We start from the raw sequence: 10,825 nt of genomic DNA, 5'->3' as shown, positions 1-10,825 counted from the left end.
TTCCTACTCTGGGTCCTTAAAATTGCAGATGGCGCTTTACTTTGGCATTGGCGCAATCAATTTTTCTCTGTGTACCTGCAAAGTCCAGTTGCGCGCCTTCTGGAGACTAAAGTTTGGATGCTTGTAAAAAACGAATCGTTCTGCTGATTGGAGTGAAACTTCGCACAGTTTCAGCCCCACATTTCCTCTCCCCACATTGAATTTGCGACTTTTCACACTGATCATACTTGGGATGTAAAATGCCTTTTATCGATTGAGCGCTTTGCAGATTCTCTACGCTCTTTATTTTTACACCCGAAATCGAAACGCTGCTTAAACCGAAATGAGTGGTTGATTGCATTCACCTGCCATCAGAAAAATGCAGTTCTGGAAATTGCTGGCCTGAGGTGCGTCCGAGTTTTCCATTTTATTAGTCCGTAATTGCTCGGGGCTTGAAGTGCCATTTTCAATTAAATCATCCATATTGCGGGAAGCGCAGGAGTTTAGTTTTATTGAAGTCGTGTTAATTTCGGGGCTCAATATCGAGCATTTTTTTATACTGGGGGCAATGAGTTGATTAATTGAAGGAGATTCTACATGGGTCCTAATCGAACTCACTAATCTAACTGAACAGAAAACTCTTCTTCTCAGCTTCTGAAAACGAGCATCTTTCGCCCAGATTTTTGCAGGAGAAAAGATGGAAAGGCAACAGTTGTTCAGCGCATTTTCGCCCCTAAAAAACAGCGAGGAACATAATAGAACCGACAGCGAATTGCATAAATGCATTCGAAAAACCGCAGCTGCTATGCTCAATTCCGAATAGCTGCCAGCAATTTCCAAAAAAACGGATTACCATTTTCCAATAAGCATATTTTTAAAGAGTGCTGCTGTGTGTGGGTTTAGCCACCAAAATTGCCACAGTTTTCAGGGCAAATTCTCCCCAAGCTGGCCAAAAATGTCCACAACAAAGAGAGAGTGAACGCTCTAAAGAACTCAACACGCTTTATATTAAAGTACATTCCAGCGTATTCTATATGCTGGAACAAGCGCAAAATGCATTTTAACTGTCGCCAAGATCCAGAATGGCTGGAAACAAGGCCGAATGTGCCGCAGGAAATTTTTCAATGCCGAAATGAGTGCGTTCTTCGAAGGTTGATTAATGGAGATTTCCCAAAATTTCTGCGTTTTTGTTTCACACTCTGTCGAGCCAAGCAGAAGAGTTAGTTTGAAAAGTCCTTATTTGCTTCTCTAAAATTTCATCTTTTTTTCACCAAATTTCTATCTTCCAATGAAAATCGCTACTGCTGATGTTCCTCCCCTTTCTTCTAGCTAGAAAAGTTGCTTTTGTTCTCAACCAATTAGGTTTCTTATTTGTTGGCCTTTGTATCACAAGTGCATGTTTTCCTGTTTCGCTTTTGCTCTTGCTGTTGCTTCAGCGCACCTTCTCTCATCATCCTCCTTCTGCTGTTTCTGCTTCACTTGATCGACTTTTCTCATCCGTTTTCCTCCATAACGATTCTCACTATCGTGAATCGGAAAACTGGATTATTTCAAATGGAAAGTATACACTGTGAGTAAAATGAGCCCTTTATAAAACTGCCAACAAGACAAATAGAGTTGTCGTCAGATCATTCAAAATCGAAGGAATTTATGTTGTGTAGGGGAGCAAATGAGGTTTTTTTGAATAAAACCTCGTTTATCAGTGTCGAACTTTTTCGGGGCTCGAGTAGTCACGTCGCATTTGAAAAGATTTGATCGCACAGGAATATGAGACGTTTTTAAACAAATAGAAACGATTTGCTGCTGCATTAATACGATCATCGTGCGTGCTAAAGGCTCCGCAGGCTGAAATATTAGTTGCCAGAATTTTTATGATTAAAAGTTGAATATCCGGATTTAATTAAATGTCTAATTAAAACGTTCCCAGTTCCGAACGTGGTGGTGCAATAAATTATATTTGAGCCGCATTTCAATATCGCCCCTTTTAGTGCAAGTGGAATTATCTGTTTCGAAAAACTCTGTTTTTAATTAGAGAATCTACATTTCACGTTTCGGTAATTTAGGCTGGAAAAATCTAGGATTTTATTGGTCTGCACCATTCAACTTGGAAGTTTCTTTCTTCCCATAATGCTTTCAGTACATTTCGCATCCAAACGTTAAAATGAGGCTTTCCTTGTTTGTAATTTTTCGATTTTGTTCCAGATTTCCTACCTGTTCTTCCTCGTTTGGCCTTTGGTAAGTACAGCAGTTAATCAGTTGTGAAATTGTTCCAATTTTCCCCCTCCTTGATTTGAAACTGGAATGTTAACTAGTAACGAACAATTTTGGGAATACGTTTTTACCAACTAAATCATTTTATAAACCAAATTTGTTCGCAATATTTCTGCTAACAGTTACATAGAAATATGACCTCAATACGATGTTGGAACCTTTTGAAGCCATTTAAAAATGCTGAAAGCTGCAGAAGAACGTTGCTGAGATGAGACAGACGACGCGACAAATATAAGCTAAAATGAGAAAGCTCGAAAACGGCAAAATGACGGAAAGCAAAGAGGAGGGAAATTAAAGAAAACCTGTTCAAAAACCCAGCTGTATGTACAATCAATGAAAAATGGCCTATGGAAGATTAAGGTGCAGAAAAAGAAAGGAAAAATATCGAAAGTTTACCTTTTATTGACAAAAGAACTACATCATTAATTCAGTTGACAACTTCAAAGAATTGAACTGGAAGCTTGCTTTAACCGCTGCCAAAGAGCGTGGAGTGAAATCTGTTTCTGTTTTTGAGAAATGACTCCTCGAAGATTGAGGTGCGAAAATTGGGCAATTCCGAAAAAATGTTGAAAGTTTATAATTCTCTGCCAAGAAAAATATGTTATCGATTTAGCTGAAAGGTCCAAGAGAATGAGAGTGATGCTCTCTTTAAACGACAGTGAAGAAAGTGGCATGCGATCTGTTTCTGTTTTTGAGAAATTACTTCTTTCGAAAATTGGGATATTTTAAAAAAGTGGGCAAAGTTTACGATTTTTTGACCAGGAAAATATATTATCGATTTAGCTCAAAAGTCGAAGAGAATAAGAGCGATGCTTCCTTCAATCGACACTGAAGAAAGTGGAGTTAAATCTGTTCCTGCTTTTGAGAAATTATTTTTCTCAACATTCAGATGCAAAAATTGGGTTATTTCAAAAAAGTGGCCAAAGTTTACGATTTATTGACATAGAAAATATCCCATCGATTCAACTCAACATTCCAAAAGAATAAGAGCAATGCTTCCTTTAAACAATACTAAAGAAAGTGGAGTGAGATCTGTTTGCGTTTTTGAGAAATTACTTCTCTAAAATTGGGATGCGAAAATTGGGTTATTTCAAAAAAGTGGCCAAAGTTTACGATTTCTTGACATAGGAAATATCCCATCGATTCCGCTCAACACTCCAAAAGAATAAGAGCAATGCTTCCTTCAAACAATACTGAAGAAAGTGAAGTGAGATCTGTTTGCGTTTTTGAGAAATTACTTCTTTAAAATTGGGATGCAAAAATTGGGTTATTTCAAAAAAGTGGCCAAAATTTACGATTTCTTGATATAGAAAATATCCCATCGATTCCGCTCAACACTCCAAAAGAATAAGAGCAATGCTTCCTTTAAACAATACTGAAGAAAGTGGAGTCAGATCTGTTTGCGTTTTTGAGAAATTACTTCTCTAAAATTGGGATGCAAAAATTGGGTTATTTGAAAAAAGTGGGCAAAGTTTACGATTTTTTGACAAGGAAAATATCCCATCGATTGAGCTGATAACCCCAAAAGAATAAGAGCGATGCTTCCTTCAATTGACACTGAAGAAAGTGAAGTCAAATCTGTTCCTGCTTTTGAGAAATGATTTTTCTAACATTCAGATGCAAAAATTGGGTTATTTCAAAAAAGTGGCCAAAGTTTACAATTTATTGACATAGAAAGTATGCCATCGATTCAGCTCAACACTCCAAAAGAATAAAAGCAATGCTTTCTTTAAACGATACTGAAGAAAGTGGAGTGAGATCTGTTTGCGTTTTTGAGAAATTACTTCTCTAAAATTGGGATGCAAAAATTGGGTTATTTCAAAAAAGTGGCCTAAGTTTACGATTTTTTGACAAGGAAACTATATTATCGATTTAGCTCAAAAGTCGACGAGAATAAGAGCGATGCTTCTTTCAATCTACACTGAAGAAAGTGAAGTCAAACCTGTTTCTGCTTTGGAGAAATGAATTTTCTAACATTCAGATGCAGAAATTAGGTTATTTCAAAAAAGTGGTCAAAGTTTACGATTTCTTGACATAGGAAGTATCCCATCGATTCAGCTGAAAACTCCAAAGGAATAAGAGCAATGCTTCCTTTAAACGATACTGAAGAAAGCGGAGTCAAATATGTTCTTGTTTTGAGAAATTATTTTTCTAACATTCAGATGCAGAAATTGGGTTATTTAAAAAAAGTGACCAAAGTTTACGATTTTTTGACAAGGAAAATATACTATCGATTTAGCTCAAAAGTCGACGAGAATAAGAGCGATGCTTCCTTCAATCGACACTGAAGAAAGTAGAGTTAAATCTGTTCCTGCTTTTGAGAAATGATTTTTCTAACATTCAGACGCAAAAATTGGGATATTTTAAAAAAGTGGGCAAAGTTTACGATTTTTTGACAAGGAAAATATATGATCGATTTAGCTCAAAAGTCCACGAGAATAAGAGCGATGCTTCTTTCAATCTACATTGAAGAAAGTGGAGTCAAATCTGTTCCTGCTTTGGAGAAATGATTTTTCTAACATTCAGATGCAAAAATTGCGTTATTCCAAAAATTTTGTTCCAAAAATGTTTTTGAGAAGTTACTTCTCTAAAATTGAGATGCCAAAATTGGGCAATTTTTAAAATCAAAAACTTTGCGTGAAAAGTCTGCGTCCACGCTTCACATACATTCGACTTTTTCCTATTAATATTAAAGTCGACATTTAAACATGACTAAAATCTAAATATTTGCTGTTCTCTCTTCGATATGGGTTTTAATCAATTGCTACCTAAAAATGCGGAGCAAACGAATATTTTCCGGATGATTTTTAATAAACTTGATCAAATTGCTTCATTGATTAAAACAAATTTCAGTTTGTAGACTATATTAAGTCATTTTAATTACCTTCGGCGAATTCATCGCGTTTCACTCAACTGCAAGTAGGACCTTTAAAGTCGAATATGAAATATTTTGAATAATTGAAAATTTCATATTATAAAACTTTTAAGCCAAGCGACAGCCTCAGATTGTTTGGGGAACAAGTATGGGCGCATGTTGTTACCGCCATTGAGGAATTTTCCCATTTATTCCGCACTATTTAATCTACTAAACAGCTCTTTTTGGGGTATTTGAAACGTGCGCTTCCAGATTTGAGATAATGGAAAAAATGATCAATTTCGATAAGGTTGGTTAATTAAACATCCAAATGAGTCCGCATAATTTTAAACATTTATAGACCCGTACACGATAAGGGAAATAAATAGGCTGGTCCTAGTTTAATTAGTAAATAAATCATCATTATAAACCATATAATAGTGCAGATATTGATAGCAACTACTGGCTATCGCCACTAACAAATATGGCCTGCTATGGATGTAATTGCCTAAAAACGCAATTTAATTTATCGAATAAATAGCAACATCGTCAGGGCACGACACGGATAAAACTACAACAAAATTCTTGGCTTTGAGGAATGAGTGCATCCATTAAAAGCTTGAATGTTGCTTGGCGATTATTAAACGTTGTTTTAGAGACAATAAAAGTCAAAGCCGATTCTTACTCGAGTTTTATGATCGTTATATTTTAAATGGTGGTATTAAAAGGGCCCAAACGCCAAGACATATAAATCAAATGGATGTGCCGCCTAAGCCCTTTTTTTCCCGGCCATGCCCAATTTAAAAAGAAAAACACCATTAATCAGCGCCCAACATTGTCGGAACACCAGATAATTTAATTTAACAGTATAATTGGCTTTTAGCAATTATTAAATATAAGTATCCAGCAACGCGGCCCTATTTCATATTTCGCCGACTAAATACCCATAATATTAGGGAACAATGGGACCGAGCTGCTGGTGATTTAGAAGTGACAATTCGGGAAGGCTTTCGAAAATAATTAGTGTTGGACGCATTTGAACAGCCACAATATTTTAGTGAAAATTTTCGCTTTTACTGGAAAAGTTTCCAGGGCGACAGCACGGCTCGAGTATGGGAAAATGTCTGCTAAGTTCAAAGTGTTGCTAGTGCGAATTTTTCTATGGATAAAACACACAGAGAAACAAGTATCCGAAAAGTGAGCACCTTGACTTGGCCTGAAAAAAATTATTGCCCCAACCGCAAAGCTACTGGACTTCTGAAATTATCAGCACGCAGAGCCAGAATGTGGGGCTAAAACTCTGCAAAGTTTCACTTAAATCCGCAAAACGGTTGATTTTTTACAAGCATTCAAACTATCGATGTCTTCCATGGCCGAAATGGCCTCAGCTCTCCAGTTTTTCAAAAAATTGTGAAGGAAAAACTGAAAATTCCTCAATGCGGACTGATAAGACGTTTCGAAAGAGAAAATCTGCGGCTTTAACTGAGGAAAACATCAATTAAAAACAAAATTTTTAGGGAAGTTTTTAGGATTTTTTCAGATGCTCAGTCGAAGCGATTGGTCGTTGAACAACAAGGATTTGTCAAAAATTCCCCAAGGAAAAACCAAAAATTCCTGAATGCGGTCCATAACATCGTTCGAAAGAGAAAATTTGTGGCTTTAAACGAGGAAAACCTCACTTTAATAGGAAACTTCTGGCAGTTTCAGGATTTTTTCAGATACTCAATCGAAGCGATTGACCGTTGAACAACAAGGATTTTTCAAAAATTCCCCAAGGAAAAACCAAAAATTGCTGAATGCGGTCTATAACATCAGTCGAAAGAACAAATCTGCGACTTTAAACGAGGAAAATCTCACTTTGCTAGGAAATTTATGGTAGTTTTGAGGATTTTTCAGACACTAAATCGAAGCGATTGGTTTTTGAACAACACGGATTTTTCAAAAATTTGCCATGGAAAAACCAAAAATTCGTGAAACCGGTCCATAACATCGCTCGAAAGAGAAAATCTGTGGCTTCAAACGAGGAAAACCTCACTTTAACAGGCAATTTCTGGGAGCTTTCAGGATTTTTTCAGATACTCAATCGAAGCGAGTGGTCGTTGAACAACAAAGATTTTTCAAAAATTCCCCAAGAAAAAACCAAAAATTCCTGAATGCGGTCCATAACATCGCTCGAAAGAAAAAATCTGTGGCTTCAAACGAGGAAAACTTCACTTTAACAGGCAATTTCTGGGAGTTTTCAGGATTTTTTCAGTTTCTCAATCGAAGCGATTGGTCGTTGTACAACAAGAATTTTTCAAAAATTCCCCAAGAAAAAACAAAAAATTTCTGAATGCGGTCCATAACATCGCTCGAAAGAGAAAATCTGTGGCTTCAAACGAGGAAAACCTCACTTTAACAGGCAATTTCTGGGAGTTTTCAGGATTTTTTCAGATACTCAATCGAAGCGAGTGGTCGTTGAACAACAAGGATTTTTCAAAAATTCCCCAAGAAAAAACCAAAAATTCCTGAATGCGGTCCATAACATCGCTCGAAAGAGAAAATCTGTGGCTTCAAACGAGGAAAACCTCACTTTAACAGGCAATTTTTGGGAGTTTTCAGGATTTTTTCAGTTTCTCAATCGAAGCGATTGGTCGTTGTACAACAAGGATTTTTCAAAAATTCGCCAAGAAAAAACAAAAAATTTCTGAATGCGGTCCATAACATCGCTCGAAAGAGAAAATCTGTGGCTTTAAACGAGAAAAACCTCACTTTATTAGGAAGTTTCTGGGAGTGTTCAGAATTTTTTCAGATATTCAATCGAAGCGATTGGCCGTTGAACAACAAAGAATTTTTCAAAAATTTCTCAAGGAAAAACAAAAAATTCCTGAATGCGGTCCATAACATCGCTCGAAAGACAAAATGTGCGGCTTTAAACGAGAAAAACCTCACTTTAATAGGAAATTTCTGGTAATTTTCAAGATTTAGTATGATGCTAAATCGCAGCGATTAGTCTGGACAGCACGGATTTTTCAAAAATACGCGAAGCAAAAACCGAAAATTTTCCAATCATGCGCATAAGAATTCGACATGGATTTTTCAAAAACTTGTCAAGGGAAAAACCAAAAATCCCCAAAACTGTCCATAATATCTCTAAAAAGACAAAGTCCGCCACTTTATGTGAGGAAAAACTCACGTTTATAGGCAATTTCTGGAAGTTTCAAGGATTTTTCAGTTACTATAGTCAATAGCCGACGAGAAACACGAGCTTTTCAAAAATTCGCCACAAAAAAACAAAAAATCCCTAAACACACAAAATCACGCAAATTCACATGGATGCACAGTAGAGGTGTGAAGCTAAAACCTCACAAAATTTTACTGCGAATCTGAAACTGGACAAACTTTCACTTGAATCTGGGCAAAGATCATTTTGTCTGCTTCTAATCTTCAATCAAAAGCCGAAATTCTTTGGAACTTAACAAATAAGAACTTGTTAGTTTCAAGTTTGCATTTTTTTTCAAATCGCATAAATCTGCATGCCAATATATAAAAAAAAACCACTCAGCCTCTAGGAATATTGCATTATAAATCCTGCTGTTTCCTCCAAAAACGGCACGGCAAAAGCGAAAAAAACGTGAGAATTGTAAAAAACAGTTATCGATTCCTGTCGACAACTGCTGCAATCTGGAGACAAGCTTTTGGTAGAAAATAAGCACAATCGGGAGAATCTCATAAAGCGCCCCTTCCCGGCTACAGATGTAGCAGCCATTTATCACCTGCAGGTGATTAATTCGGGATATCAGATTGGAGAAAACAATTTTTGGAAAAAGCCTTTGTGTCTTGATTAGATAGGAATACGGTTCTTATTAAGGCCTACACACATGACACCTGCTCGCCCTTAAATTAAGGGATCGATAAGAACAAGCTTGACAAAAACTCGTTATACTGATTGCCCGACGAAACATTACGAAAAAAAAGTTTATTGGTAGTTTTCCAGTTGATCACTCATGCGAAAAAGTCGAAAAACGAAAGTGGGTTTCGGACTCCAAAAAAACTGCGTTGTTTTCTGCAGTTCTTCCAAGGAACTTTCGCCTTTGAGTCGCAAAGTTGTGAAGACTTAGCCACTCGAGCAACAATTTTTCATGCTCCATTCATGGGGCATTTTGGGCCAAGTTTGCAGTTACCATCAAACATACACTGTAAATTTGGCTGCGCCCTAAATAAATCACCTTCTCCCTCATGTATTGAAACCGTGCTTATTTTACCGGGCTCCGTCAAACCTTTTTTAAAGGGGCTCGGGAGAATTATCCTTTAGGCCAGTTTACAGAAATAACAGATCCGAAGGACAACGTTGCTTGGGCCTGATTTAAGCGATTCCATCCCCATTATGCACGTGGCCAGCACAAGCTAAAGTGGTTTCAATAAAAAATGCAGATAAAGCTTGAAATATATTCAAGCCAACAGGTTTAGGTAGCAGGATTTCCTTTGGGCTTTTCGACAAAAGAAGCAATCATACAGGGAATATGGGAGCTCAGGATTTATGTGACTGAACTTTCACATTTTACTTCGGGAATAATGTTCCTGTTCCAGGGAGGATTTTTGACTATCGCGTCAAGATCTGGATTTTTTTAGCTCATTAGTTTTTGATTCAAAAACCTTCCCAAGCCTGATGATGAGCAGTTTATACCCTCGGAACATGTTGGGTATTTGACCTGCGCAGCGTTTCTTCTAAAATGTGACCAACCGAGAACGAAAACTTCCCCACGAATGCATTCTTTTCGTAAATGCGACGCTATTTTGCGGCATTTGTTACTAATGCAACTTCGGATAAATTTGCCCAAGTTTCCAGTTTCGACGCAGAAGTGAAAATGCATAAAACTTTTATTCCGACAACGAAACATGGCTAAACTTGTAAGTTCATTTAATTCGCGAATGTAGAAAGCTGGGAAAGTGTAAAACAAAACTTGTTCACCTGACATGAATATTTATGGCTATTCTATTAGCAATTTAAATTGCCTAACTTCGTCTACCGTTATGAAAGGAATTTTAATGATCTGGTTAGGGCCAAGAAAGTATTCCTTTTGGAAATGTCTTACTTTCCAAAAGTTGTGGACGGCATTCAGGAATTTTTTGGTTTTTCCATGGGAAATTTTTGAAAAATCCCTGTTGTTCAACGATTGAGTATCTGAAAAAATCCTGAAAACTCCCAGAAATTTCCTATTGAAGTAAGTTTTTTTTTCGTTTAAGGGTACAGATTTTCTCTTTCGAGCGATGCTATGGACCGCATTAAAAAATTTTTGGTTTTTTCTTGAGGAATTTTTGAAAAATCGTTGGTGTTCTATGACCAATCGCTTCGATTGAATATCTGAAAAAATCCTCAAAACTCCCACCAATTTCCTATTAAAGTGGGGGTCTCCTCATTTAAAGCTACAGATTTTCTCTTTCGAGCGATGTTGTGGACGGCATTCAGGAATTTTTGGTTTTTGCATGGGGAATTTTTGAAAAATCCTTGTTCAACGACCAATGGCTTCGATTGAATATCTGAAAAAATCCTGAAAACTCCTAGAAATTTCTTATTAAAGTGAGTTTTTCCTCATTTAAAGCCACAAAGTTTCTCGTTCGAGCGATGTTATAGACCGCATTCAGAAATTTTTGGTTTTTCCTTGGGAAATTTTTGAAAAATCCTTGTTGTTCAACGACCAATCGCTTCGATTGAGTATCTGAAATAATCTTGAAAACTGC

General features: G+C 36.8%; 1 protein-coding gene across 1 annotated transcript in view; it reads left to right on the top strand.

Moving 5' to 3' along the window:
- The window catches only part of LOC109544151, an 84,710-nt gene that overhangs the window by 29,142 nt on the left and 44,743 nt on the right, over positions 1-10,825 (top strand). Inside the window, exon 2 of the mRNA XM_048662054.1 lies at positions 2,182-2,214. The gene's annotated coding sequence lies outside the window, so the exon portion shown is untranslated. The remainder of the gene's footprint in view (positions 1-2,181; positions 2,215-10,825) is intronic.

The sequence above is a fragment of the Dendroctonus ponderosae genome, unplaced genomic scaffold, assembly GCF_020466585.1.
Source record: "Dendroctonus ponderosae isolate FM_Combo_2020 unplaced genomic scaffold, Dpon_F_20191213v2 Dpon_F_20191213_10, whole genome shotgun sequence".
Classification (NCBI taxonomy): domain Eukaryota; kingdom Metazoa; phylum Arthropoda; class Insecta; order Coleoptera; family Curculionidae; genus Dendroctonus; species Dendroctonus ponderosae.
Note: the sequence above shows the minus strand (reverse complement) of the source record. Positions and strands in the feature narration are given on the sequence as shown.